The sequence below is a fragment of the Gouania willdenowi genome, chromosome 10, assembly GCF_900634775.1.
Source record: "Gouania willdenowi chromosome 10, fGouWil2.1, whole genome shotgun sequence".
Classification (NCBI taxonomy): domain Eukaryota; kingdom Metazoa; phylum Chordata; class Actinopteri; order Blenniiformes; family Gobiesocidae; genus Gouania; species Gouania willdenowi.
Genome location: NC_041053.1, coordinates 13,785,521 through 13,812,026, shown reverse-complemented (window position 1 = coordinate 13,812,026; position 26,506 = coordinate 13,785,521). Strand labels below are relative to the sequence as shown.

At 39.1% G+C, this 26,506-nt stretch overlaps 1 protein-coding gene across 1 annotated transcript in view; it reads right to left on the bottom strand.

Moving 5' to 3' along the window:
- Nucleotides 1–15,826, bottom strand: part of kcnip1a (Kv channel interacting protein 1 a) — a 100,527-nt gene extending 84,701 nt beyond the window's left edge. The window contains exon 1 of the mRNA XM_028459325.1: nucleotides 15,793–15,826. The gene's annotated coding sequence lies outside the window, so the exon portion shown is untranslated. The remainder of the gene's footprint in view (nucleotides 1–15,792) is intronic.
- Between the last annotated feature and the right edge of the window lie 10,680 nt (nucleotides 15,827–26,506).

Here is a 26,506-nt window from a genome sequence, read left to right as displayed (position 1 = left end):
TCGCCGGATGCCGTGCCGGCACGCTTAGCAACGCCAGTGGCTCTACCTGAAGATGGCAGGTCTATTGTGCCCTCAGCCTCAGCCAACCTGGAGAGTCGCAGTGCATGAGGAATAAAACTGCAGTTCATGCACGAATTACCGGACACCGCTTCTCATAGGTTGTGACCGTCCTCAGCCTGAAGGAGGGCCATGCAAGAGACACACAAATGGAAGTTCATCCTTCTCCAATTCTCTTTTCTTACTATTATTAATTAATGTTATTAATTTGTGTTAATAACTATATGAATTATTATTATATAAATTATTATATTGATTATAATTCTATTAATTATATATAAATAATGATTATACTAATTATATATCAATAATAATTATAATAATAATAATTATATTAATAACTGCCGAGCTGCAGCGGCTTCAATGAAGGAACTTCACTCAGGCCAGCGGGCGCACCAGCCTGGAGTGATCAAACTGTGCTCCCAAAACTTGTTGATATAATTACTCGACCTGCGCTTGCGTGAGATGGAACATCCAGTGCTTTAAGCACCGCCTCTGGCGGTCATCCAGGATTCATAGAACCGTAGTTACATACGCAACTCTCGATTCTTCTGGTCTCCGGAATTGGTGACAGGGGTCTTTTTGTGCTGATTTTTAGTGATGTACCCTGGTGATGATTTTTGTAATCTATCAAAAACACTTCATTATCAAATAAATATATTTCAAAACATTTTTTTTGTCATATTTGGTACCAAAAAGTCGACAATGATGAGACAAAAAAATTAAGTTGCTTTCAGCAGTCAGATGACAAAAAGTGACAAATAACAGTCAAAAACATTTTGACTTTGCAATTAATTTTGCACACAATTGTCAATAACATCGTCAATCTACACAGCAGAGTATTATTTAATGTCTTAAAAATCATCCAAGTCCATTCCAAATCTCAGTTTTGTCATAAAATTAAGGGGGAATGTTATATATATTCTATATTCATGCAATAATTGTGTCTTCTTGCCAAAAGCATTGTTTTATGAGCTTGAGGAATGGACTAGGATGATTTTACGACCTTAAATAATGCTCTGCCCTGTTTATTGACAATGTTATGGGCAATGTTGCGCAAAATTGTTCCCAAAGTCATACTATTTTTTACTGTTAATTTGTTACTTTTTGTCATCTGATGGGCAAAATAGACACTAATTGTTTTGTTGAAAATGTGTCTCATCATTGTCAACATTTTGGTACCAAATTTGGGATGAAGTTTTTTTTTTTTTTTAAGTACATTTATTTGACAATCATGTGTTTTCGATAATTTGCAAAAATCTTCCTCAGGGTACATCAATAAAATGTGCTCAAAAACACCCCCGTCACCAATTCCAGTGACCACATTAAAAATGTTCTTTCTTTTTATAAAAAATCCAGATGTGTTTTTTCTACCATGGGGAGGGGAATCTCCCCATATAAGGCCCTTTTGAGTTATGGCCGTTAACATGTCACATGTCATCGCCTCCCCCACACACACATTTTGTGCTGATGAATCACAGTACTACTGCTACAATAGTGCTCCCCTGTCAGTCAGGCTTAACCCTTGCTGGACTCTGTGTTGCCTCGTGTTATTGAGTGGCACCATGTTTGATGCTATCGATGGCGCGCCCCATTAAAATTCCTTGCATGACTTTGATTAAGAAAACAATTCTTAGTAAAGCCATCGCTTCAGTTGAGCTAAGGCCATCAGGGTCAATGATGAAGCCATCAGGCAGAAGCATTGATTAAAAGCTACGAGCTGCAGTAGCCTTGAGGATCAATGCAAAGTAAAAAAAAACAACAAACAAAGAAGCAGAGACGGCAGGGGTGATGTAAAGTAGGAAAGAGAGGAGGAAAGGAGCGCCGAGGGGCAGGAGTGAGTGCTTCATAAACGGGAAACCATAGTGTTTCATGAAAGTGCACTGACAGTCTGATCGTCACATCCTTTGTAACGCTAACCTGAACACACACTTACTCCATACCCGGATTTGCAGGTTCCCCAAATTCATTTGAAAAAATAAAATTATTAATATGACGTACATACTATACAAATATGTTATGTGCCATAAAATAGTGATTGTACAAAATATATATGAATTCATTTGTTAGTTATGTGACTTGGTTCTTCTTCACTTGTGCAATTCTTCTTCACAACGTAAATGGTGAAGTGACAATTGTAACAATTTACATTCAATTTTTTAGAAGAGTTTTACTGCGTTTTGGACTAAATGCTGAGATTCATTGGATTTTGAAGGTCTTAGGAAGATTTTGAGACCACTGTTGATGGAATATATGGATTCAGTAAAACATGGCATCGCTTTAAATGTGAACAGTGTTGGCTTGTGTCAGCATTTTTTTTTTCCAAGTTTGACACAGTTTGCTGTGTCGGTTGTGTCTTAGAATGGTTTATATGTTAAAAACGGAAAAGTCTAAGCTTTCAAACTGTATATCTTATTTGTGATATGCTGCTGTATTTGAGAAGCATTTAATCCCTTAAGAGCGTGAATGAGTGAGAACATGCATTTTGACCCATATTCGAGACGTTAGACGTTATAACTCGTCAACGCACATTTCTTCCGTCAACATTATCAATTATGTTATTAATCATTTTTATAGTTGTTACTACATATGTGTAAGCCATACAACTGTAACACGGTTCCCCGGTTTTGCATTTAGTTAAATTGTTTTTATGGAATTTCCATGCCAATTACAATTATAAAGTAAATTATCTGAACTTGATTACATTTCAATTATGATAACAGAAATGTTTTTTTCAATCACGATTACAATCATAAATACGTCATACCATACACTGTTCACTTGCATCCATTTCCCCCGTTACTCCACCCCCAGAACATGAACTCACTCCACCCACACTGCATAGCCTTCCCTCTTTCTCTCCTCTGTCCCCCTCCGACACCACCAAACTCCTCACAACCTTCAAATTTCCCAGTTGCCAGTGTGACCAGATCCCATCTCCCCTCCTCAAATCCTGCATACCCACTCTCATCCACCTCATCACCAGCATCATTACCACTTCCCTTTCCTCTGGATCTGTCCCATCCTCGTCTAAACGTGCATCTACCATCACACCCCTACTGAAAAAATCTGGCCTCAACCTCGACAACTTCAGACCAATCTCCCGCTACTTTCTAAAATTCTGGAACGTGCCGTCATCATGAATCTCCACCGTCATCTCCACTCCTCTCATTTCTTTGAAAAATTTCAATCCGAATTCCGTTCACACCACAGCACAGAAACAGCACTTCTTTAAGTCACAAACGACCTCCTCCTCGCCTCTGACTCAGGTTCCTTATCCATCCATTCTCCTCCTTGACATCTCCACTGCATTGGATATAATAAAACATACTGTTCTCCTCCACCGTTTACAATCAATCGGCATCTCCGGCACAGCATTGCTTTGGTTCACCTCCTACCTCTCCGACCGTCACCACTTCGTCTCTGTCAACAACTGGAACTCCCACACTACTACCATCACCCACGGTGCCCCCCAAAGTTCACAACTCCCCTCCAAAGGCAGCAATACATCCAGAACTCTGCTGCCCTCCTCCTGACTCCCACCCGGTCCAGAAAACACATCACTCCCGTCCTCCAACAGCTCCATTGGCTCCCTGTTCAATACCGCATTCAATACAAGCTCCTCCTCCTCACCTACAAGTCCCTCCGTAACCTGGCCCCGCCCTACCTCACCGAGCTCCCGCAACACCACCAACCCACCCGCAACCTTCGCTCAGCCGACACCAACCGCCTCACTCCCATAACTCGCACTAACCGCTGGACCTTGGGGGACCAAGCCTTCGCCATCGCTGCCCCCACCCTTTTGAACTCACTCCCTCCGCCCATTAGAAACTCGGACTCACTACTAAACTTCAAATCATTACTCACAACCCACTTGTTCAAACTGGCTTTTCCATAAACCCCTTTTGTTTTGTTTTGTCTTATTCCCCATGTATGCTACCGTGGACTCCTTCAGGTTCCTGGGATCCACAATCTCACAGGACCTGAAGTGGTCCTCCCACATAGACACAACCAGGAAAAAGGCACAGCAGAGGATGTACTTTCTGCGACAGCTGAGGAAGTTCAACCTGCCCCAGGAGCTGCTGATAATGTTCTACACCTCCATCATTCAGTCTGTTCTGTGCACCTCCATCACTGTCTGGTTTGGATCTACAACCAAACTAGACAGACACAGACTACAAAGGATAATCAGGACTGCAGAAAAGATCATTGGTGTTGATCTGCCCTCCATCCAAGACTTATACCTGTCCAGGGTCAGGAAACGGGCAGGTAGCATCACTGCAGACCCCTCCCACCCTGCACACAATCTGTTTAAACTCCTCCCCTCCGGCAGACGCTACAGATCACTGTACGCCAAAACTTCCCGCCATAAAAACAGTTTCTTCCCTCATGCTGTCACTCTGATCAACACTAAACAGTCAAAGAGTGTCGGACCTGTTTCTGTTACTGTGATATAACCTGGAACTAAACATATCAACCCTGGAACAACCTTGTCATTGTGAATGTTCATGGACATAATTTTTTCATTTAAATGTTCACCTATTTGCACTACTCATCAATGCACTACTGCACTATTATCTTATTATTATTATTATTATTGTATTCTTATTTTATTTCATTATTATTATTATTATTATTATTATTACTATTATCTTATTTTTATTTAGTTTGCACATATTAGTCTAACTACTCTTATATTTATGTTTATACTTCTTTTTTCATTTATTTTTCTTTATTTTATTTATTTTTCTTTATTCCAGTTGATTGTTATTATTTAATGTTATACTACCTGAGAGAGCACAGGTCACCAAAAGAAATTCCTCGTGTGTATTCATACACCCCTGGCCAATAAAGTTGATTCTGATTCTGATTCTGATTCTGATGTAAAGCATCTTTGAGTGTCCAAAAAAGCACTATAAAAATTTGATCTATTATTGGTATTATTTTTATTATTATTACTATTTTTAATTAATTATGAATTACCCCTAACCCTGAATAACAGCATTGTCACACAAAGAGCAGAGGCCTCATTGATAAAACATCGAAATGTTGAAAATGTTAAAATGCACTACGCAAAAAAAAAAGACAGTTGATTAAATCGTGTGCAGTTCACCTACACACACTTTTTCCTTTAGAAAGCAGGAGAATTTACTTTGGGCCTTATTCTCCTGTCTGGAGTTACGCACCTCTCTCCTGTGCATATTCTCCGGTCCAGGCTCCTGACACGCCCACCGAGCGTAAATGAACCAAAAGCGTGTAGTCTGTGAATGAAGGCGGTCTGAAGCCTGGGAGCAAGACTGGGCCATGATGTAATTATTTTTGGGCTGTCAAGAAATCACAAACATGGAGTTTTGTAAGAGTCATTTAAATCTGTGAAAAAGATAACGCACACTTAATTTGAAAGGCCTTCGTTGATAAACAATGTAACAGGTTGATTTAACCAGATTATTGATCAGATTATTGCAGGGTGAGGATTGGACTAATTTTTCTGTCTGAGCCACAGTTAAAATCTCTCTTTTCCCCGTCATTCTAACGATAGCTTAACGTTTGTTTGTGTGGAGGGCTGTACAACACTCCCTTTATCTGGGCAAAATTAAAGCGGTTAACTTCTTGAATAAGGCAACATTCTGAGTGAACTCATCCTTTAGTAACTCCGTAAACTGATCATTTAAATCGTAAAAGCGGAGCTGTCAATGATGAGTGCTGTAAACATACAGCTGTCACTGCTTCTACACTCACACACAGTTACCTGGTCATCGCGTCAGTGGAGCGATGAAGTGATGGAGTGACCAAAAAGCATCACTTAGTGAAAAATAGTAGCAAATGCCTTAGCTCCATGAGTAGATCAGAGCCTGTGGTCACACGATTGCCGTAAAGAGAAACACGTGACCTGGCAAACGACGGTCCGACGGTCCAAACTTACATAGTCGGTATTTCAAAAGGGCAGCTCCACTCCAAGCATTGATATTGTCAAGCGCAGTATATTGGCCTGAGGAATCATTTGAAATAACTCAAATGCGTCAACTCTTTAGGTCAAAAAGTCCAGGGTGTGGCTTTAAGGTTTCTCCATGTCTCCAAAATGTCCAATGCGCCAGGATCAGACTGAGTGAACCGGTGTGCACATTCTCACGCTACGTTTATTTTCATAAATCACAAACATTGCGTGGAAAGTGTCGTGCACATCTTTCAGGCCTCGTTTTGGGCATACACAACGGATATAAATGAGAACCCAGAAGACATAGAAACAATATTTTGTAAATGTTTGAAGCTACACAGAAGGTTTTGACTAAAAGAATACAAGTTTTGCGAATATACTGCTACGGATGAGAATAAAATATAATAGAATCATTTCCATCGGAATGTATGGGAAAAACTCTCCTAATTATAATTTAAAGATATCATTCAAATATCAAAACTAACAAAGCAAACTATATCTTTCCGTTTGAACAACACAATATCAAACTTTTGTTTTTAAATTAGTGTGAAGAACCGACCGTACAATACCTTTGGGAATATATATGTATATATATACATATACGTATATATATATATATATATATATATATATATATATATATATATATATATATATATATATATATATATATATACATATACATATACATATACATATATATATATCAGTGACGTGCCGTCAGGGTTGGCAAGGTAGGCAGTGCCTACCCAAGGGTGAAATTATATTTCGATTATTTAATTATACATTTTTTTAATTATAAATTATTTATATATTTTATTTCCAATAGCCTACAGTACCTATACGTTTGAAAGTGTCCGCATTTTGTGCGTTTCATAGCTCAAATTACTAAACAGCGCTGTTTCCTGGAATAGCTGCACAGTCTTTTTTTTTTTTCGCTCCGCTGTAAGGCAGAGGGAGGCCACGCCCCCTGCCAAAGGCACGTCACTCTTCTGCCTCCGTTCTCATTGCGTGATTTTACGTGTTTGCGCATGCGCAGTAAGGTCCCCAATGTGACATCAATTTACGCGTAAAGGCAGCGTAGAGAGCTGCCTTTGCACGTAACTGCGCTATGCTAAATGCTATACGTAAGTTCACAGTATATTAGTGAATAGATGACACGTGACTGCTGCTGCTACGTTCTCTAGCTAGTGGGCGAGATAACACTATAGTGTGGATGACAGCACCAGAGATGATAGAGAAACTTTGTTTTGATGAAAAACGACAGCTTTTAAAAGATGGAGACCAACACCTGAGTTACCAGAGCTTCAGCAAAGGTAAGGTCAGAACATGTTTCATACTTTTCACAGTGAATGGAACAAAAGGAAGGATTGACTTTGTGGATGCTCTTCACTGAGGATGTTCTAAGTTGTCATTTTCTCCGTGTTTCTGTGTTTCCAACACAAACAACAGATGTGCTGTCGTGTCATGAGATATATCTTGTTGGAGAGTATGGAGGCTATATTAAATAATTGTTTATGTTTCTTTAATAGTGTTTATGATATTGATTTTGTTAGATGGCTAAATACTTGTTCATGTGGATCTTATTGGGTTTTTTATTTCTTATTATGAATTTTATATTTTGATAAGCGCATTGAGATGACTTTGTTGGAAATTGCTTGATACAAATAAAATTGATTTGAATTGAATTAACACTTGACAGCAGAAACATATGAAATTGTCATTGGTTGTCTCGATTTGCAATGTGCCTACCCAGCCCTAGTGGTCACGGCACGTCACTGATATATATATATATATATATATATATATATATATATATATATATATATATATATATATATATATATATATATGCATATATATATATATTTTTTTTTTTTTTTTGTGCCAGAGAATAACTCGTAAAATGACTGCACAACAGTGCCTTTTAACCCAACGCAAGACTGACAGTGAGAATGTATTTTAATGAAAAACAATAGCATCCGTCACTGCTCTTTTGTTTACGTACAGTAAAGCTCTCTGCTGTCAGACTGCGGTCTGAACGGATGTGTGGTTCCATCTCGTCAAAATGTGTGAAAATAAGATGAATCTGTCAACAACGTGCGGTGGTGTTACACACAGTAAAGCTGTTGTTTGCAGCTTTTTCCTACAAGTCCCTTTGGAAACCATTGGGATTGTTAGACCTTATAGTGGAGTTGGCTCACCAACTACTTTTCATTTTAAGGAGATTTATGGCAGCAAACCTACAGTGCAAACAGTGCAGCGTCTCCACAGACATATTGTTGATTGATTTCGTTGTTGGACTCATTACTTGGAACACAATATGAATAACTCATGCATTTGCTTGATTAAAGCAGTGCAAAAGTATAGGGAGTCAAATTATGTGATTGGGTTTTGTTTTGTTTTCCAGAACATTTTTACCTTAATTAGCTTAGAATATCTTTTTTTTTTTCTTTATAAGGGCATATCAAACAGTCTCCTGACCCTGCAGACCACTCTGTGTTTTCAAGCTTACAGCCTTTTTCTTTTTTCCTGACATAGTTGTGGCATTGCTCATGGCATTTTTGATTTATTAGTCCATTAAACCTTTTTCTAGTCTTTACTAGCAATTTCTCAGCATTTCATGGCCAAGGTCAGCCTCCCTTATAAAGCTTAGTATTATTACTATTGAGCTGTACCTGAAGATGTTGACCTCAGAGCTGCCAGTGTTGTGTTTGCAAATACTATTCTTGTGTATTTCTAAGCGCTGTGTTGGCTTTAGATGTTCACTGATGTGAAGAAACAGCAAAAGCAGGTCACAGCATTGACAGAGGGAGTGTCAAAGTCATCAACCAGTTAATGGACGGCTGCAGACGGACCAAGAGTGTCATTTATCTCACGCTCACCCTGCACCACCATTTATGACAGCTAATAGTGAAATACTAAGTTAAATATGTCATTTATTTAACTCTGTTCATTCTGTGATTGATGGTGATGTGGTTTTATTTACCACAAACCTAAATGTTATGTTAGTTCATGGAACACTATGGTTTTCACTACTTTATAAAACATGTAACAAATTGTGCATCAGTGGTTCCTTTTTTAATAATAAAGATGATTATTGCAGTACTTTCAATATTAGTAATAAATCATTTTCTTACTTCAGTACTTTCACAAGTAATATTTTGACTGAGCTACTTTTACTGGTATGGGAATATTTTTTGACAGGAAGTATCTGTATACTTTCACGTAATACAGTACTTTTGTCCTTCAATGTGTTGATAAAGCTTGCAATTAAATTCCACTACAGATACCAGATACCACTGTGCTCAGTGACACAGAACTACATTTTTTTAAAAATATTTTAAGCATAGGCAGAGTTTGTGATTCTTGCCAGGGGGGGGGCAAAAGAAAAGAAAAAATCGACCATCTGGAGATTCCCGCCAACCACCATGTTTGCAACATATACAAAAATGCAAAAATTATTAGTAACAAAATTGGTAATGTTGACTACAAAAATGTACCTGTCCTGAATACACGTCAAAATGCATGTTCTCACTCATTCACGCTCTTAAGGATTTAAATGATTCTCAAATACAGCAGCATATAACAAGCAACATATGCCGTCTGAAAGCGTAGAATCTTCCATTTTTAAGCATATAACTAATTCTAAGACACAACCATCAGAGCGAACACAGTCAATTATTTTGTCAAACTTGAAAAGAAAATGGGGACATAAACAAACCAGCCTGGATCACATTTAAAGCAATGCCATGTCTTACTTAATCCATATATTCAACAGAGGTCTCAAAATCTTCCAAAGACATTCAAAAATCCAAAAACATAAAAAAATAAAATGTAACTTCCCATTTAGAAGAAGAAAGCATTACATTACACTAAATTAGGAATTGTATATTTTCAAATGAATTTAAAATGGGAGTGAGTGAAGCCAATGTTCAGTGCTGTGAACAAGGACAATAAAATAAGCTAAGGGTTTGCTGTTCAAAGATGATAAATCTCATCACATGAGGCCAAATCCCATCTTTTCCAAGACATTAGGCCTGACATCATCAACGCTGCTCTTGTTCATTCATTCTAATCATTTATTAACCATCACACAACAGGATTGAGATTGTGGGTGAGTGGACTGAACCTAGGTTTTAAAAAAAGGGGGAAAAACACGGGGTTAGGCCGAGGAGAGGAAAGGTACATAGAGTTTGACAGCAGCAAGAGCAAATGTTGACAAGCAGAGACAGCAGAGAACAAGCTGTGAATAATGAAGTGGATGGTTTGTCTCTGTCTGCTCTTATTATAAAAAAGGTGGGACGGGAAGTGACATGACTGCGGAGGAGAGAAGGATGACAGCGGGAAGAGAGAGAGTCAGAGAGTGAAATGAGAATAGAAACAGTGTTAGCAGGAATAGGGAACAAAGTAAAAGGCTTCTTCTGGACCAAAAGGTGCTATAGTTAGAGTGAGGAGACAGAGGACACTGAACTCTATGGCCTTTAACAAAGACAATGACGTTTGAGTCATGGGAAACAAACTTTCACAGGTTTGCAGAGGTGGACATGCAGCAAAGACACAGGAACCAAATGCTTTACTCGTGTGATGATCAGTGACTTTCCTGCAGCGAGCATTCAGGTCTGTTTTTCCTGTTTTTTGCTCACAGAGCCAAAATTCTGTCAGTGGCATCGACACAAACGCAGTGTAACAAGCCTCAACTGTAATCACTGTAGAGCGAGTGAGCAAACAGCTGAAATCACAGTGCCTCTCCAGTCGATTGGTTGCTACAAGTAAATCATAGCACCATTGTGCGGGATCATTTCACTCAAATTACCTCCATTAGAAGCAGCCAGGAAGGCACTTTGGTTTGTTTAGGCTTTAACGCGTCCAAACACAGAAGCACAAAGAAATAGATCAAGGGCATTCATGCTGATATTAGACATCATTAGGCAGTATTCAAAATCATATCTATTCATTTATTCATTCATTTTTCTTTGCTGATGTTCTTTTTTCACACATCCTCACATCACAGTTTTTGCTATTGTTGTTTTTTCAATTCAATTCAACTTTATTTGTATAGCGCAATTTACAACAAAGTCATCTCAATGCGCTTATCAAAATATGAAATTCATAATAAGAAAGAAAAAACCCAACAAGTTCCACATGAACAAGCATTTAGCGACAGTGGGAAGAAACAACTCCCTTCTAACAGGAAGAAATCTCCAGCAGAACCAGGATCAGATGTGGCAGCCATCTGCCTGGACAGATTGGGGTTAGTGGACAGAAGGAACAACAAAACAGACTAGTTCAGCCGTGAACCACAGATCAGGAACTGCCATCATCAGCTTCACGACACCTGAAATAGAAAAGAGAGAGAAGGGCGAGGAGAAGGCACAGACTGCAGAAAAACAAGATACATTATTGTCAAGTTAGCCTGCCTTGGCTTTGGGCCTCACTCCCAGTCAATACTTATTATAAAAGTGACCAATCACTTTACGTTTATTGGTAAGCTAACAGCGACTCCAAGGTCTGTAAATGCAACCGTTCACAGACGAGCCCATGTCCGCTCTAGTGGTTAGGTTATGTTATGATTCAGTCCTGTTTATGTGGACTGTAAATCATAACCAGCTACATCAGAATTTGAATCTCTTCCCGTTTATATTAAATCGAACAGTGACTCCAAGGACTCTAAAATGCGACCGATGTCCGCTCTAGCCTTCAGCATATAAGTAGGTTTTGAGTTTAGCCTTAAAGGTGGAGAAAGTAGCAGCCTCCCGTACTGGAAGCTGGTTCCAAAGGCGAGGAGCCTGGTAGCTGAAAGCTCTTCCTCCTGTTCTACTTCTAGACACGTTTGGAACTTCCAGAAGGCCAGCAAACAGAGCGGAGTGATCTGCCCGGACAACAGGGCACTAACAGCTCTCTAAGATATACAGGAGCTTGAACATGCAGAGCTTTGTATGTTAACAGGAGGATTTTAAACTCTATTCTAGATTTTACAGGAAGCCAATGAAGGGAAGTCAATACTGGAGAAATAAACAAGAAATAAATAAGAACTTGCAGTGTCTTTGAGATTCTTGAAAGGAGCTTTTAAATAAAATGTATTAATATTATCATTAATATTATTTCAGGTATTAGTATTCATATTTAAAATATGACACTATTAATATATTCTATTCGTAATCATTGTAATGTCTTTTGCTGCACAGACATAAAGCAAAATGCTTATTAAAAAAGTAAAACAATCAATACTTACATTTAGCAGACGCTTTCATCCAAAGAGACGTACAAAATGAGTAAATAGGGTTGAAGGGTACCTGTAGTAGAAATGTATGTAACAAAAAAGTGTTTAATCTATTATCAATAAACAAAATATGTGCACCAATTAAAAAAAAAAAAAAAAAACACATTAAAATGACTTTTTAGAACAATTTCATAACTTGGGGTATAAGTTACAGGGGGGCCACCATTTTGGTCAGGATATGACGCACTTTCATTGAGCGACATGGCCTGTTGCTTTAAAGAAATGGTGCATTGTGGGATGTAGAGGCGCAACAGGTCTGTTTACATTGTGGGAAGTGTAGTTTTTCTGTCGACTCTTGGTGCAAAGCAGCCGTGTGTATCCACTCCCTCAGTGACGAAAGTGCACCATCCAGGTTGTATGTTAGGAGAGGATTAAATATCACCTTTCTCACCAACTACCTGCTTCTGGTGAGCCTCCCTGCACTCACTCAGCATCAAAATAAGTCTAACGGACAGAGCTGTTGTTAGCAGCAGAAACGAGCCATGGCTGAGTAGTTAGGTGTTGGAAGTGCATAAATATGGTCAGCAACGGTGATGAAAGCTGTTCATGGACGAGATGATGCACCACTACCTCCGAGTAGCAGCACCCGACGGGGCCCTAACGAACAGGTAAGTTCTCCTGATAGAGTTCATCATTTAGCCACAAGGAAAGAAGAGGGAACAATCTGGTGGGGATGCAGTTGTTGTCATGACAGCCGCCTATAGTATCCCCTGTAACAGAAACGTAGCAGTGCTCTGAACAAGTACGTTTACAAGCTGCATTGAAGGACTTTCCGAGAAGGAATTCTGTCTGGACCACGTCTGGTTACAGATGTAACTTTAGCTTTGTGCCCATTAGCTTAGCCCTCAAATCTCTCTCATAGCAGCCCGGAGCGATCCTCAGATACCACCGAATTTCTTCCAGACAGAAACTTTTTAAATGTGTATCCCTTATCGATGTTATGGAGCCAACGTCTGGCTAACTCTGACTTGGTATCGCTATATGGCTTAGAGATGCAAAAGAAATGTTTTTTCTGTGTTTTTCTCTACTTGTTGTAGCAACCATTGGCTTTACAATCCACCAAACTCAGAAACTGTAGATCAATAGAACACTGTTGCCTAGCAACAGCTAACAGGAATCAACAAACGTGCGTCATGTCCTGACCAAAATAACAGCTCCCCATAAATTATGCCCCACGGTATAAAGTCATTCTAAAAAATCCTAATGTGTTATGTACGAAACCTGTATTTACAAAGGTTTTTTTTATTTTATTTTGGCCCAAATGTTATTGATAATGGCTCATGCTTCTGTATTCCTTGGTTTCCTTTCTGGCTCTAAAAACTCCTTCAGCACATCCTCATTAAACAAGGAGATGAAAGGTGGCACTGGATGGCTTTATCTCTTATTACAGAAAATGTAGTTCATATTATAAATTATTGACTTGACATCACCACTCATGTGTCCACACCTCTGGTTACTATTTTCAGGGTCCAGCAGCGCTTGTGGTTAACCAGCCTACCACTGACTTGTGTCTTAAAAGCTGCTAAACATGGTGGTGCAGCATGTTAACACACATCCATCAGTCAGACTGGTCCATGAACCGTTTGATTTACCAGCTGTTGCTAATCCAGTCATAGTAAAAACACACAGTGCTTATACACTGATTTAAAAGCTTACAAATCCCTGCAAGCTTACAAGTTGATAAGTATAGATATGCGAGGATGTACTCACCCTCATTGATTAGAATGTTTAGTTATGCATTGGTTTGAACATTGGATGCTCTTGCTAACATAACCCTCTGCATGTATTTATCACATAGTCACATGTTTATATTTCCCCCATATTAATCTGATCCTTACACTCCCTCCCTCCCTCCCTCCCCCAGCAATACTTCAAGGAACGTGTAAAACATTTTCCGAGGGATTAAATAACTAGATGCCCTGGATCTATATAACGTCATTGAATACCATACTATGGCAGTTACCTGGATCAGTGATCCTCATCATGGTACCATGATCATTCACACTTTAAAGCCTTGGGAAAAAAATACCATTAATGATACAGTAGGTCCAAAGCTATAGGCAGCACCATTTTTTTTTTTAGAAAAACCACAATTAACAATGCAATCTGGATCAGATCTGGATGAAACTTGGTGGGGTAATTGAGGAACCAACCTGACATAACAGTCAAATGTAATAATCGGGTGCCAGATATAGATTCCTCTCCAAGTCAAAGTCTGAATCCCCCATGATAAATGAATTCATTTTTTTTCTCCACAAAGCCACAGGGAGCCACAGCAGAGGGATGAAAGAGCCACATGTGGCTCTGGAGCCAAAGGTTGCAGACCTTTGACGTAGGGTTAATGTTTTACAGTTGTGTTGCAGCAGAGTCTGACCTTACTGCAGAAGGACCAAACAGCTTCTCAAAGGGTGACGGTCCATAATCACCCCTCTCGCCCTCATCTTGCCCAACATCTTCCCCCTGCAGAGTCGGGGGGGACAGTTCCTGGCAGAGCTGACTGTAATGACCACTTTCATGCATTGCAACAACAGCTATTTTCTTTGCTTTGCTTCTCAAGGCCACTGGTGCAATATTTGTGTCCCATAGTAAATCTTTCAAATAAGATTCACCACCTGCAAGTTTCATGTCGCCTGGAAAGATATGAGAGGCTTCTTTTTCAGCTCCACCTGACACGAAGATGACACATTTGGCACAACTTTGAACCGCTGAAGGTGAACTCACACTGGGTACTACACACTTATGATAAGCACAACAACACAACGTGATTTATGCATTCAGCATTCCAGCTGATAAGAATATTTACTGCCTGATTTGTCATCGATGTTTTACTAGCGGTGTCACCTCGCCTGTGGGTGCTGCTGTTCCACACATGGCACACTGCAGTGTTTGATTCGACCAAAACCAGTTCTGTTGATGGTAACTGAACCCTATTGACATTCCTAGCACTAAAGTGCTTTATGGATGGTAAATACTAACGCCTCCCCTGACTCCCTCCGCTGTGTCACCCCCACCGCAGAGCATGAAAGTGATGGAAGTGTTAATTGTATTCAACCCAGGGATTGATTGCAGAGCGGAGAGCAGAATGACATCAGCCCTCAGAGAACATTTTCCCTCTGAATTATTATGCATTACATTTGGTTTTAAACATTGCATGTGTCCCCTTAGGCGATTTAAAAATATGACAGACACAAACACGCACGCACTCACTTGTGTGCAGGGGTAAAAACACGAGCTGAATCACATGGGCAAAAATTCAATTATGTACACACTTGTCTGTGTTCTTGATGTGTTCTTGTGTGTCTTCTCTACTCTTTGTTCTTAACCTGCTTTCCCTTCATCTTTTAGACACAAACACACTGAAGGGTCCACCCTGACTGTAAGACAGAAGGGGAGGACCTCAAGGGAATATCTAATAGGGTAAAACACAGCTGAATATTTCATCAATCCTTCATGAATAACGCTGCACATGTGGAATTGCTGCTGCTGTTATCAGTGAACCCTTATTGTGAAAACCCACCTCACTCATCTGCAGCCACCAGAGGAGTCCTGCTTCAAGTCATTTCAGATCCTGAATGTTAAAAAGCGTCTTTGTTTCACTGCTCATCTACACAAGTTGGATGGTTGTGCTTCAAGATAAAGAAGAGGTGGACGCCCTCTGCTGTGCAGACTGAAAACAGCCAAACTATGTCACCTGCCTTCTGTTCTGTTATAGACTACAGAATTAAACTATAGAAAGAGACAACATGAAGAGACTAGAAATGAGAATAAATATTGAGACTGATGTATGGCAGAAATTTTTACTCAAGAGTTCCTAATTCCGCTAACGTGGGTTTGAATCCCACTTTTGACATATACATTTTTTTCATTTTAACACATTTAATACGGCAAATTCCACCTTTAAAATACATTTCTGACAAAAATAAACATTTCTGGGTTAGGGATAGGGATAGGATTAGGGCTAAAATAAAAGGGTTAGCTGGTAGCTAAAAATCAATATGAGCTAAAATAAAACTGATGGAACTTTAAGTGATGTAGTGCACCTATGTAACGACGAGGTGACGTTACTTATGGACTGTTACACTGCTACGGTTGATCCTTGACAAATGGTGTCAGAAGTGGGATCAGTGGCTTCCCTACCTACTGTTCGCCTACAGAGAGGTGCCACAAGTATCGACAGGATTTTCGCCCTTTGAACTGTTGTATGGTCGGCAGGTGAGGGGCCCACTTGACCTTCCCAAAGAGCATTGGGAGAATCCAAAGGCTGAGCGTGAAAATGTGGTGGCTTATGTCCTGAAGATGAGGGACAGATTGGAGCAGATGACGGCACTGGCACATGAACACATGAGATTGGCAAAAGAGAGCCAGAAGACCTGGTATGACAAGAGTGCCAGAGAAAGAATTTTCCATCTGGGGCAAAGGGTGTTGCTGCTGCTCCCATTCAATGACAGTAAGCTGCTGGCGAGATGGCAGGGTCCTTATGAGATCACAAAATGTCTTGGTAAAGTCACCTATGAACTGTATCTGCATGATAAACAAAAGAAACATCAGGTATTTCATATTAACCTGTTGAAAGCATTTAAGGAGCCTTCATTTGAGCAGTCGATCCAGAACCTTCTCATCTGTCCTGCAACGGAAGAGGATGAAAAGGAGCCTTTACTTCTTCCCGACATTGCGGAGAATGCTGCGGTGGATGTGTCGCATCTGACCCTGGTCCAGCAGAAGGAGGTGAGAGTACTTTTGGATCCGGAGCTGTTCCAACAAAAGCCGGGTTTTACAAACCTGATCCAGCACAAAGTCCACCTTAAGCAGGATGCTCTGCCCAAGCGCAGGAGCTACAGGATCCCAGAAAGGTTGGTGCCACGGCTTAAGAAGGAGATTGACTCTATGTTGCAGATGGGCATCATTGAGACTTCAACCAGCGAATGGTGCAGCCCGGTGGTATTGGTCCCGAAAAAGGATAGTTCATTAAGGTTCTGCATTGACTTCAGGTACCTGAATTCTGTATCAAAGCTTGAATCCTACCCAATGCCCCGTATTGATGAACTTCTGGAAAGAGTGGGAAGGGCAGAGTTCATTACAACGCTTGACCTAAGTAAAGGTTATTGGCAGCTGGCCCTTGCACCAGAGTCTAAGGAGCTCACATCTTTTATAACACCCTATGGCAAATTCCAGTTTCAGGTGATGCCATTTGGTCTCCAGGGGGCACCGTCAACTTTTCAGCAACTGATGGACCAAGTGCTGAGAGATGTCCCACAGTTTGCAGCAGCTTACCTGGATGATGTGATTATCTTCAGTCACTCCTGGATGGACCATGTTGCTCACCTTTGGCAGGTGCTACACCGGAATAAGGATGCTGGGCTGACCATTAATCCAGGCAAGTGTGCACTAGCACGCCACCAGGTAGAATACCTGGGCCATGTTGTTGGACAGGGGGTTGTCAAGCCTCGTGTGGGGAAGGTGGATGCCATCCATTCGTATCCTGTGCCGACCACAAAGAAAAAGGTGCGTTCCTTTCTTGGATTGGTGGGTTGGTATAGTAAATTTGTTCCTCATTTTGCTTCTCGAGCAGCCGTATTAACTGAACTCACCAGAGCCTCAGCCCCAAACAAAGTAAAGTGGACGGACGAATGTGACAGAGCGTTCAGCGACCTCAAGACAGCAATCACAAGTGAGTCTGTTCTCCACAGTCCAGATTTTTTTCGCCCGTTTACACTACAGACGGATGCTTCTGGTGTTGGCCTGGGCGCAGTGCTTCTGCAGGACAATGAGGAAGAGCGGCGCCCTGTTCTTTTTCTAAGTCGTATATTACAGGACAGAGAGACAAGGTACTCAACAGCGGAGAAAGAGTGTCTCGCAATGAAGTGGGCAATCAGTGCTCTACGTTATTATCTGCTGGGACATCACTTCCTTCTAGAGATGGATCATCGAGCACTGCAATGGCTAAACAGGATGAAGGATTCTAATATGCGTCTTACTGGTTGGTATATTTCCCTGCAGCCTTACAACTTTACAGTACAGTACATTGCTGGAAAAGACAATTTGGTGGCAGACTGTCTTTCCAGAGTACATGAGAATTGAGGAACTGTACTGCTGGAGAAGGGGGAGGAAATGTAACGACGAGGTGACGTTACTTATGGACTGTTACACTTATGAACTGTTGTAATTTAAGAAAGAGTCAATTATAATACTGTGACAAATGGTGAAGCACATGGTTCAGGCCACAGGATTCATCTAGTGATAAACACAGAAAATACATTTCAGTTAATTGATAAATAACTTAGCAGTGACATGAAAGATAAAACAATTCAATATGTTCTGGTATTTTGCATGTGATTGAAATGTGATCTTCAACAAAGCTTACCTGTGCATGCTCTCTTCCTCTTTCCTGAGATGTTCGGGTAAAAGAATTCCCCGGGGCTTTTGGACACCTTTTTATAGTTCCAGGTGGGAGAGACCAAGCAGAGACTAGGAACAGGGGAGCTGGATGTGTGTAGCTCAATGTAAATATGTAGTTTAATAATTTAGGAGATGTAAATAAGATTCATGATATTAATACAGGGTTAGTGTTTGTGATAATGTCTGTGACATATAATAATATGCACATTATATGTCACCCCATGCTTGGTACAGGCTAATTAGTGGTACACCTGTATATAAGGACATTCATTCTGTTCAGTAGAGAGTGGAATGGAGATTGAAGTACACGGTGCTTGTGGTGCAAACTAAAAATAAACAGATAAAATTGATGCATCAAAACCTGGAGCCTGGTTTCCTTATTGACTGCCTCCACTGCTACGGTTGATCATTGACAACCTATCATGTGACCTAAACCGACCAATGAGGGGCGCTGCGTATGAATAGAGTGGAGGTCTATGGATACATTAACGTTTAACATATCCATAGCCACGGCCATAGCACAAAAATCGAGGCATACCCCCTCACTAAAATGACCATATCTCAAAATGTATTCATCCAATCATACTAAACATTTACAATGTGTCTATTGAATAATCACAGAACAATTGGTTACAAAAAAATTCAGAATTTTGTGAGACTGAAGTGCGTGGGCCTTTGGTGAAATGACATGGAATGACCCCTTGATCCCTAGCTTTTAGAGATGGAGACTCAATGCACTCGCTGACAGTAGTCCTTCTTCTCCATATTTCAAGGCAGCTAAATATTAAACCTCTTCACTCAGGGTAAAACAAAACAAACAAAAAACCACACACACATTACAATGGGTGAATGGATTTTTCCATGATAGAAAGTAGCCTATAGGCTGCAAGTAAACACACTGACATGGTTTAGGTCCAAGCAACAGCTGCTTCAAACAAACAGACACTTGTGTTTGCCTCCATAGCGACAGTGAGACTACCGGGATGAAAGTAACTATTACGTTTACAACTCATCAAACATCCACACTTTGAAAAGTTCTGGTAACTCACATTTTAGCTGCACCACTCCATTTTAATCCTGGGCTCATCTTGGCTTTCCTTATTGTAACTGAGTTCCTGAAGCCTAAACTATTGAATCAAATGAATATTTCTGCACTTCTAATTAAAAGAAGCCAGTGTATATCAGCGTCATGCATTTTCTCCATTGTCATCGTTTCTCCTCTCAGGTGCTAACAGGTGTATCTGATTACAATCAGGAACTGGGGAAAAAAGATTAAGACAGAAATGAGAACATCTCAAGTTTTAAAACGCAGGAATTGGATTGTGATTAGTCTTGTATTTTTAAAATAAGTACAACAAATGAAATGTGAATGATAAGTGGAAAACAACCGAGTTTTTATCTTTAACTCTGAAGTGAACCCAAGCAGCTGCTTAGTATTTAATGCAGTGAACCAGCAGAGGTCACTGTTGATCTCACAGTCTTCACATGCCCCCGTTTATGTTTCCATTCAACACAGTAAATGTTTATCTCCACCTGCAGTGGAAATCCTCACACAAAAATCATGAGATTTCTACAAAATAGAGAAAAAATGTTGAATTAAATCTTCTTTTTTTCATACTCACCTAAAAATGCTGACTGGCAATAAAAGAGTTGGTGAACTCGTCAGAATTATCGAAGAAACTACTTTGTAGTAGCAGTGTACAGTATTTATAATAGCAAAGGGATGTTTTAGGATTATGGGGTGGCAAATGTAAAAACTCACTTTTTCATAGCCGATAGATTTTGAACATTTAGTTCATTTTTCTTTCATTTGAGACAGAAATTAATGTAAAACAGCATGTTCTATATATTAAAATGAAAAATAAGTCTAAATCTCAATGTATATCTAAATGTCCAATGTAAATCTAACTGGCAAATGTATATCTAAATGTTAAATCTAAATGTTAAATCAGTTTTTATTTAACTTTTACATTTAGATTTAACATTTACAAATAGATTTATTTTTCATGTTCACGCATTTGACAATGATATAGAACCGGCTGTTTTAAATTAAAATAAGCCTAAATTTAAATGTTAAATCCAAATGTAAAAGTTAAAATCTAAATGGTAAATGCACATCTAAATGTTAAATGTAAATCTAAATGTTACATTTATATCTAACTTTTAAATTGATTATTATTAAACTTTAACATTTAGATTTAACATTTACATTTAGATTATTTTCATGTTTACATGTTTTTAACAATAATATAGAACATGCTGTTTTAAATTAAAATAAATCTAAATGGAAATGGTAAAATCTAAATGTTAAATGTAAATCCAAATGTTACATTTATATATAACTGTTTAATTGGTCATATTTAACTTTTACATTACAATTTAATATTCACATTTAGATTTATTACTTAATTTTCACACATTTTTAACAGTGATATAGAACATGCTGTTTTAAATTCATTTGTCTCATCTGAAAGAAAAATTGCTAAATGTGAGGAAAGTAAACTAAATGTTCAAAATATGTCAGCAATGAAACAGTGACCATGTTTTTTACATTCTGCACCTTACATAGGACAGGTAGAAATTGATGAATAGCATTCTATATTTATCATTTAACCTGAAAGTGTTGGTTGCTACTCTTTAAGAAATGTTCGTAGAGGGTATGAGGTTTAAAATATTGGTATTTTTCATTTCAAACACCATTGAATACACCATTATAAAAACATGAAACCAATGATACTACACACATTAGAGTCCATTAAGGCTACATGGCTTTATATTAACTCTACAACTCACTTTCTGTTGGTGTTTGTTTTCAATTTCAAGTTTCTACACAACAAAGGACGCTCCTCAACACTTTCCAAGAAATGATCACTCTTTGTGTAACGATGAGTGTGAGGGAAAGTGACTTAATGTTCATGTTTACCACTGAGTCCTATTGGAATGTGTGTGTGATGCAGTAGTAAAGCATCTTTTTGCTACACAACCACCATTCAGCTCTGTACTGATGTTACAAGCGTGGAAGACCTTCAGGCCTTTTCTAACCCAGTGTAGCTGAAAGCTCGGGCCAAGCACAAGAATGTGTGCGAGAGCATGTGTGTGTGCACGTGTGCTGCTGCCTTTTGTGTTTCTGCTGTGTGTGTGCAATGGACTTCTTTGATGTGTTTCTTCCCTCAAGACAAAAATTCAATTGGCTCATGGAATATTGTGTGTGTGTGTGTGTGTGTGTGTGTGTGTGTGTGTGTGTGTGCACTGTGCTGCTAGACTTTCTGTGTATTCATTTCAGTAGTGAAAACACTGGGCTTGATTTTGCGTGAATGCTTCTCAAGACACACTGTATACACAAAAATACAAACTCACACATAAATCACAATCAACATTAGAACTTTTGCACCAAAAATGTCACAAACACAATATTCAATAAAACACTAAAATATATTAGAACAGATTCATAAAATATACGATATGCATATGGACTCATTAGGTTATTGCAGTGGGCGTGTACTGAAGCTGTTTCCACTCAACGTTCTTGAAGCCAAAATACGGCGCTTAGTGGTGCTTCCATCTTGAAAATTTGATGTCATTTGGAGCCAGAGTCTGCTCAGTAGGGTCCGGTCCGGTGGGAGGAGCCCTGCTTACACGCCCCGCCCATTTAGCGTACTGCCCTGATGAGTTACGCAGCCCAGCTACGCTAAGATCACAAGTATCTTTACCGTCTGAAAATTCTACCAACAGCTTGTACAGGTGATCAGATCATAGAGGTTATTACAAAACCACAATATATTTCAACTCAAATATCTAGTTAAATGGCGTCTTGGCTTTCCTTTTCGACGTAACTGCTATTCACAAAAAGAGGTACGCAACATCTGCGGCTGTCAATCATCGACATGATGTTTTTCAATCTCAAACAATTTATTTCAAACAAACTTCACAGAAAAATGAGCACGTGAACACAATGTAGGGTGATAATAACTAATGATCACAGCAGAGTTTCTAGTTGATGGACTTGATTTATATAGTGCTTTTATGCCTACACTGACGTAGTCCCAAGGCACTTTACAATATCAGCTCATTCACACTCACATTCACACACCAGTGGGACTGAGCTGCCATGCAAGGTGCTGGTCAACCACTGGGAGCAACTTAGGGTTCAGTGTCTTGCCCAAGGACATTTCAATGCATAGATGGGTATAGACTGGTATCGAACCCTCAACCTCTCCATCAGAAAACGACCCCTCTACCACCTGAGAATTTTAACTTGACAGTTTGACCCACATCCTATCTGTTATCATTGAGGAGGCGGGGTTTATAACCTATACTGCAGGCAGTCAGCAGGGGGAGCTATAAAAATAAATGGGGAGCTTGTCCCTTCCATTCTTTTTACAGTCTGTGGGTTATTGTAGTTTTTTTTAATTTTTTTTTTTTTTACTTTAGAGTAAGGACCCCATGTGGGGTCGCCTATAATGTCTAGTAACTGAAAAAAAAAAAATGTAGGTAAAAAAGGATTAAGATTGTATTTTTAAAATGTTTTGAACTATTATTATTTTTCAGATACACATCACAAACAGTAAATATCAAATAACTGTATCCTATATTTTTTTCAAATATAAATCTTGTTTAAATAAAATGCACAACAAAAATATCTGAGGTGGCACTCTTACCACTATATGCACTATTCCTCTCTGTTCTGTATTTGTAACACACTTTAATAAACATGATCAAAAATGAATTCTAGGAAGAAAAAAATGGCTCTGGGGTCACCAGAAATTTGTGATATTGAAATGGGGTCACAGCCCAAAAAAGGTTGGGAACCTCTGGGTTAATGTGAAGAAAAAAGAAAGCTTATATCATAATGCATGAATACTAGTATAGTTTCCAGGCAAAAAAAAAACATACATAACGTACAGTAGGGGCCCAACCAGATGGTTTATAGCCAGGGCCCAAAATATGGTGCTAGGACCCTGGTTACACCCCTACAATTCATCACTCCTACCTCTGGTGCAATAATAATGTCATAAGATGTCATTACCACCTGATCTTATTTGTTTTTCTATTTTTAATTTTGATTTAATAATAATTTATGGGACCACTTGTGCAATAACATGTCCATCCTTAAATGCACTGTGTGCATGATAGTGTTTATACAGTCTATACAGACTTACTGTACATCTTGAAGTTACTGGCTCTTTTCAACAATTTTTAGATGCATATTTTCTTAAGATTTTTATACTTTTATCTAATTTAATTTTGCACTGAGTGATTTTCTTCTGCAATCCTGCTTTGCTGCTGTAACACTGTACATTTCTCCATTGCTAGATGAAGAAAGGATCATCTTATCTTATCTTATCTTAACTACAGTTCTTTCTTTATTGTCACACCAGCTGGTTTTATTAGTCTTGTTCATCACTGGAACACACATTCACACACATGCACACGCACACACATGTAAAAACTTTACTTTGCTCTTTATTAGCTGCTTACTTGCTTCACTGTCTCCAGAAAACACAGAAGACAAAATGAAGTCAACCACAGACCAGAATGAAGACAAATGAGAAGGGAGAGACATTTACACAAACTTTAACATGCAAACACTCATAAACTCAACCCACAAACATTCATTTCATCAGCTGGCCTGTATGAGCGCTCACTTTTACACACACTTCATAAGTTGGCTTTTGAAAAGGACTATAAAACAAGCACATTTGAAGCCGAAGGAGTGCTTATTTTCATGCACATACCTTTACTGAGAGTCCCTGTGAGCAGTTTGTGCAGTGAAATGGCAAATTTGACGATTCCCTGTTTGCAGCGTTTGGCGCACCCTGCCATCCTGACAGTGAGCGCCTTAATGGGATCCGGATGACAAAGCAGAGCCAGAGCAGGACAGGGTTCCTCCAGGTCTGGGTCCTCCACACCACCACCACCACCGACAACACCACTACTTTAATTTACGATTCACAGATAGGAATCAAGAAAAGTTCAAAGCAATGCTGAGAATGAATCCAACTCAAGAAACCAAGCAGATGAGCTCATCCTCACTGTGGTGTCCTGCAAAGCTGGAGGGAGAGAAAAAGAAGCGATATTCCCTCTGTTTGCTCCTTTGTCCCTCCCCCACTCTTTATCCACCGCCTTCTCCATGCCACCTCACAATGTGTCCAAATTAGAGTGATATATGAATGAGAGAAAGAAGAGAGGGAATGTGATTACAGAGAGTGATGGTGAGCAGTGGAAACTCACCTCCTCAGTGAGATAGATCACTGCTTGAATACTTTTCAAGTCCAAGTCTGTAAAAACTTCCTTTCCCCAGCTTGTTGGAAACAAATCTCATAAACACTTTCTTCATTTTCTTGACCCTTCTTCTTCTTTTTCTCTGTTTCCCTCTTGAGATTATGAACCTCATGTGCCTTCAGTGCACTGAAGCAGTAATCCTCTTTCAGCACCAGTGATAGCGGACAGCTCCTCACAAAGCAGAGTCAACACTCGGAGATCAATCACATCCTCTCAGGAGGCAAACACACACACACACACACACACACACACACACACACACATCCATCCTTCCCACTGTAACCTCTTTCCTCAACCTATGCACACATGTACAAGTCTGGAACAGCTTGCCAATGGAAATGAAAGAGCGAACAAATAATAAGCAATTTAAATTAAAATGTAAAGTAGATATCATTGTGTTGTATGATCATTTTGAAAGTGTGTAATATGTACTGTAGTTGTGCATGTATTTAGTCAAAATCATATAAAAATGAGACAAAATGTATTAACAGCAGCAATGGTTGGAAAACAGTTACATTGTAGGAAAAGGGGTGGGACTAATAAGTTTATACTCCCACCCACTCCATTTCAAACACAAAAAGTATGTGTATGGAGTAATATATGTAATGATTGTTTTGTTTTTCCTTTTTCTGGAGGGAAGCCATCTGTATCAAATCTTTTGTTTATTGTAATGTTTTTTGTATTATTGCATTTGTTCAAAATAAAACGGTATATCAACATTATCAACATGTGGTGTTTCCCTTTAAAAAAAATATATATATATATGTGTGTGTGTGTGTGTGTGTGTGTGTACACGAGTTATTTGCACTGATATTTATTATTGGAGTGAAGAATAAAAAGGGTTGTCACCAATTTCACGGCTTTGTTCTTTTGAGTACAGGTAGTTAATTTTCACTTTTCTCCATGTCACAACCCAGCTTTTAGTACATTAGACATTATGGTTGGTGCTTTGAAAGGAAATGACCTTTGCCAAGGAGGTAATATCTCCACCCGTTTTTATTTATGTATTTGTTTGTATGTTAGCAGGATTGCATCAAAAGCACTGAATGGATTTTTACTAAAATTTAACTAAAGATAGACCTTACAACAAGGAAGATTCCATTACGTTTTGGAGGGGATCCTGATCAATATGCTGATTCAAGATAGAGTTCTAACACTTAAAAAAAAAAAAAAAAAAAAAAACTTTTTTTATCATTGGCGAAGTTTAAACAATTCATATCTCAGTTCATAATTGACTGTTTATGAAATTTACTCAGGTTGGTTCCTCAGTTACTGCAACAACTTTCATCTGGATCAGATCTGGCTCACGTATTTAATTGTGATTTTTCTTTTTTTTTTTAAAAAAAAAAAAGGATCTTCCTGTATATTTGGACCTACAGTGTCATTATTAATGATGATGGCGAGCCTTTAGGATCATTGATCCAGATAACTGCCAATAGATACTGTTCACTGATGTCACACATCCATATTCAGGGGCCAGCAAATGATTTGTGGCTGCTCCATTACACAAACGGACAAATTGTACAATAATTAACACCTGTGCCAAATTTCTT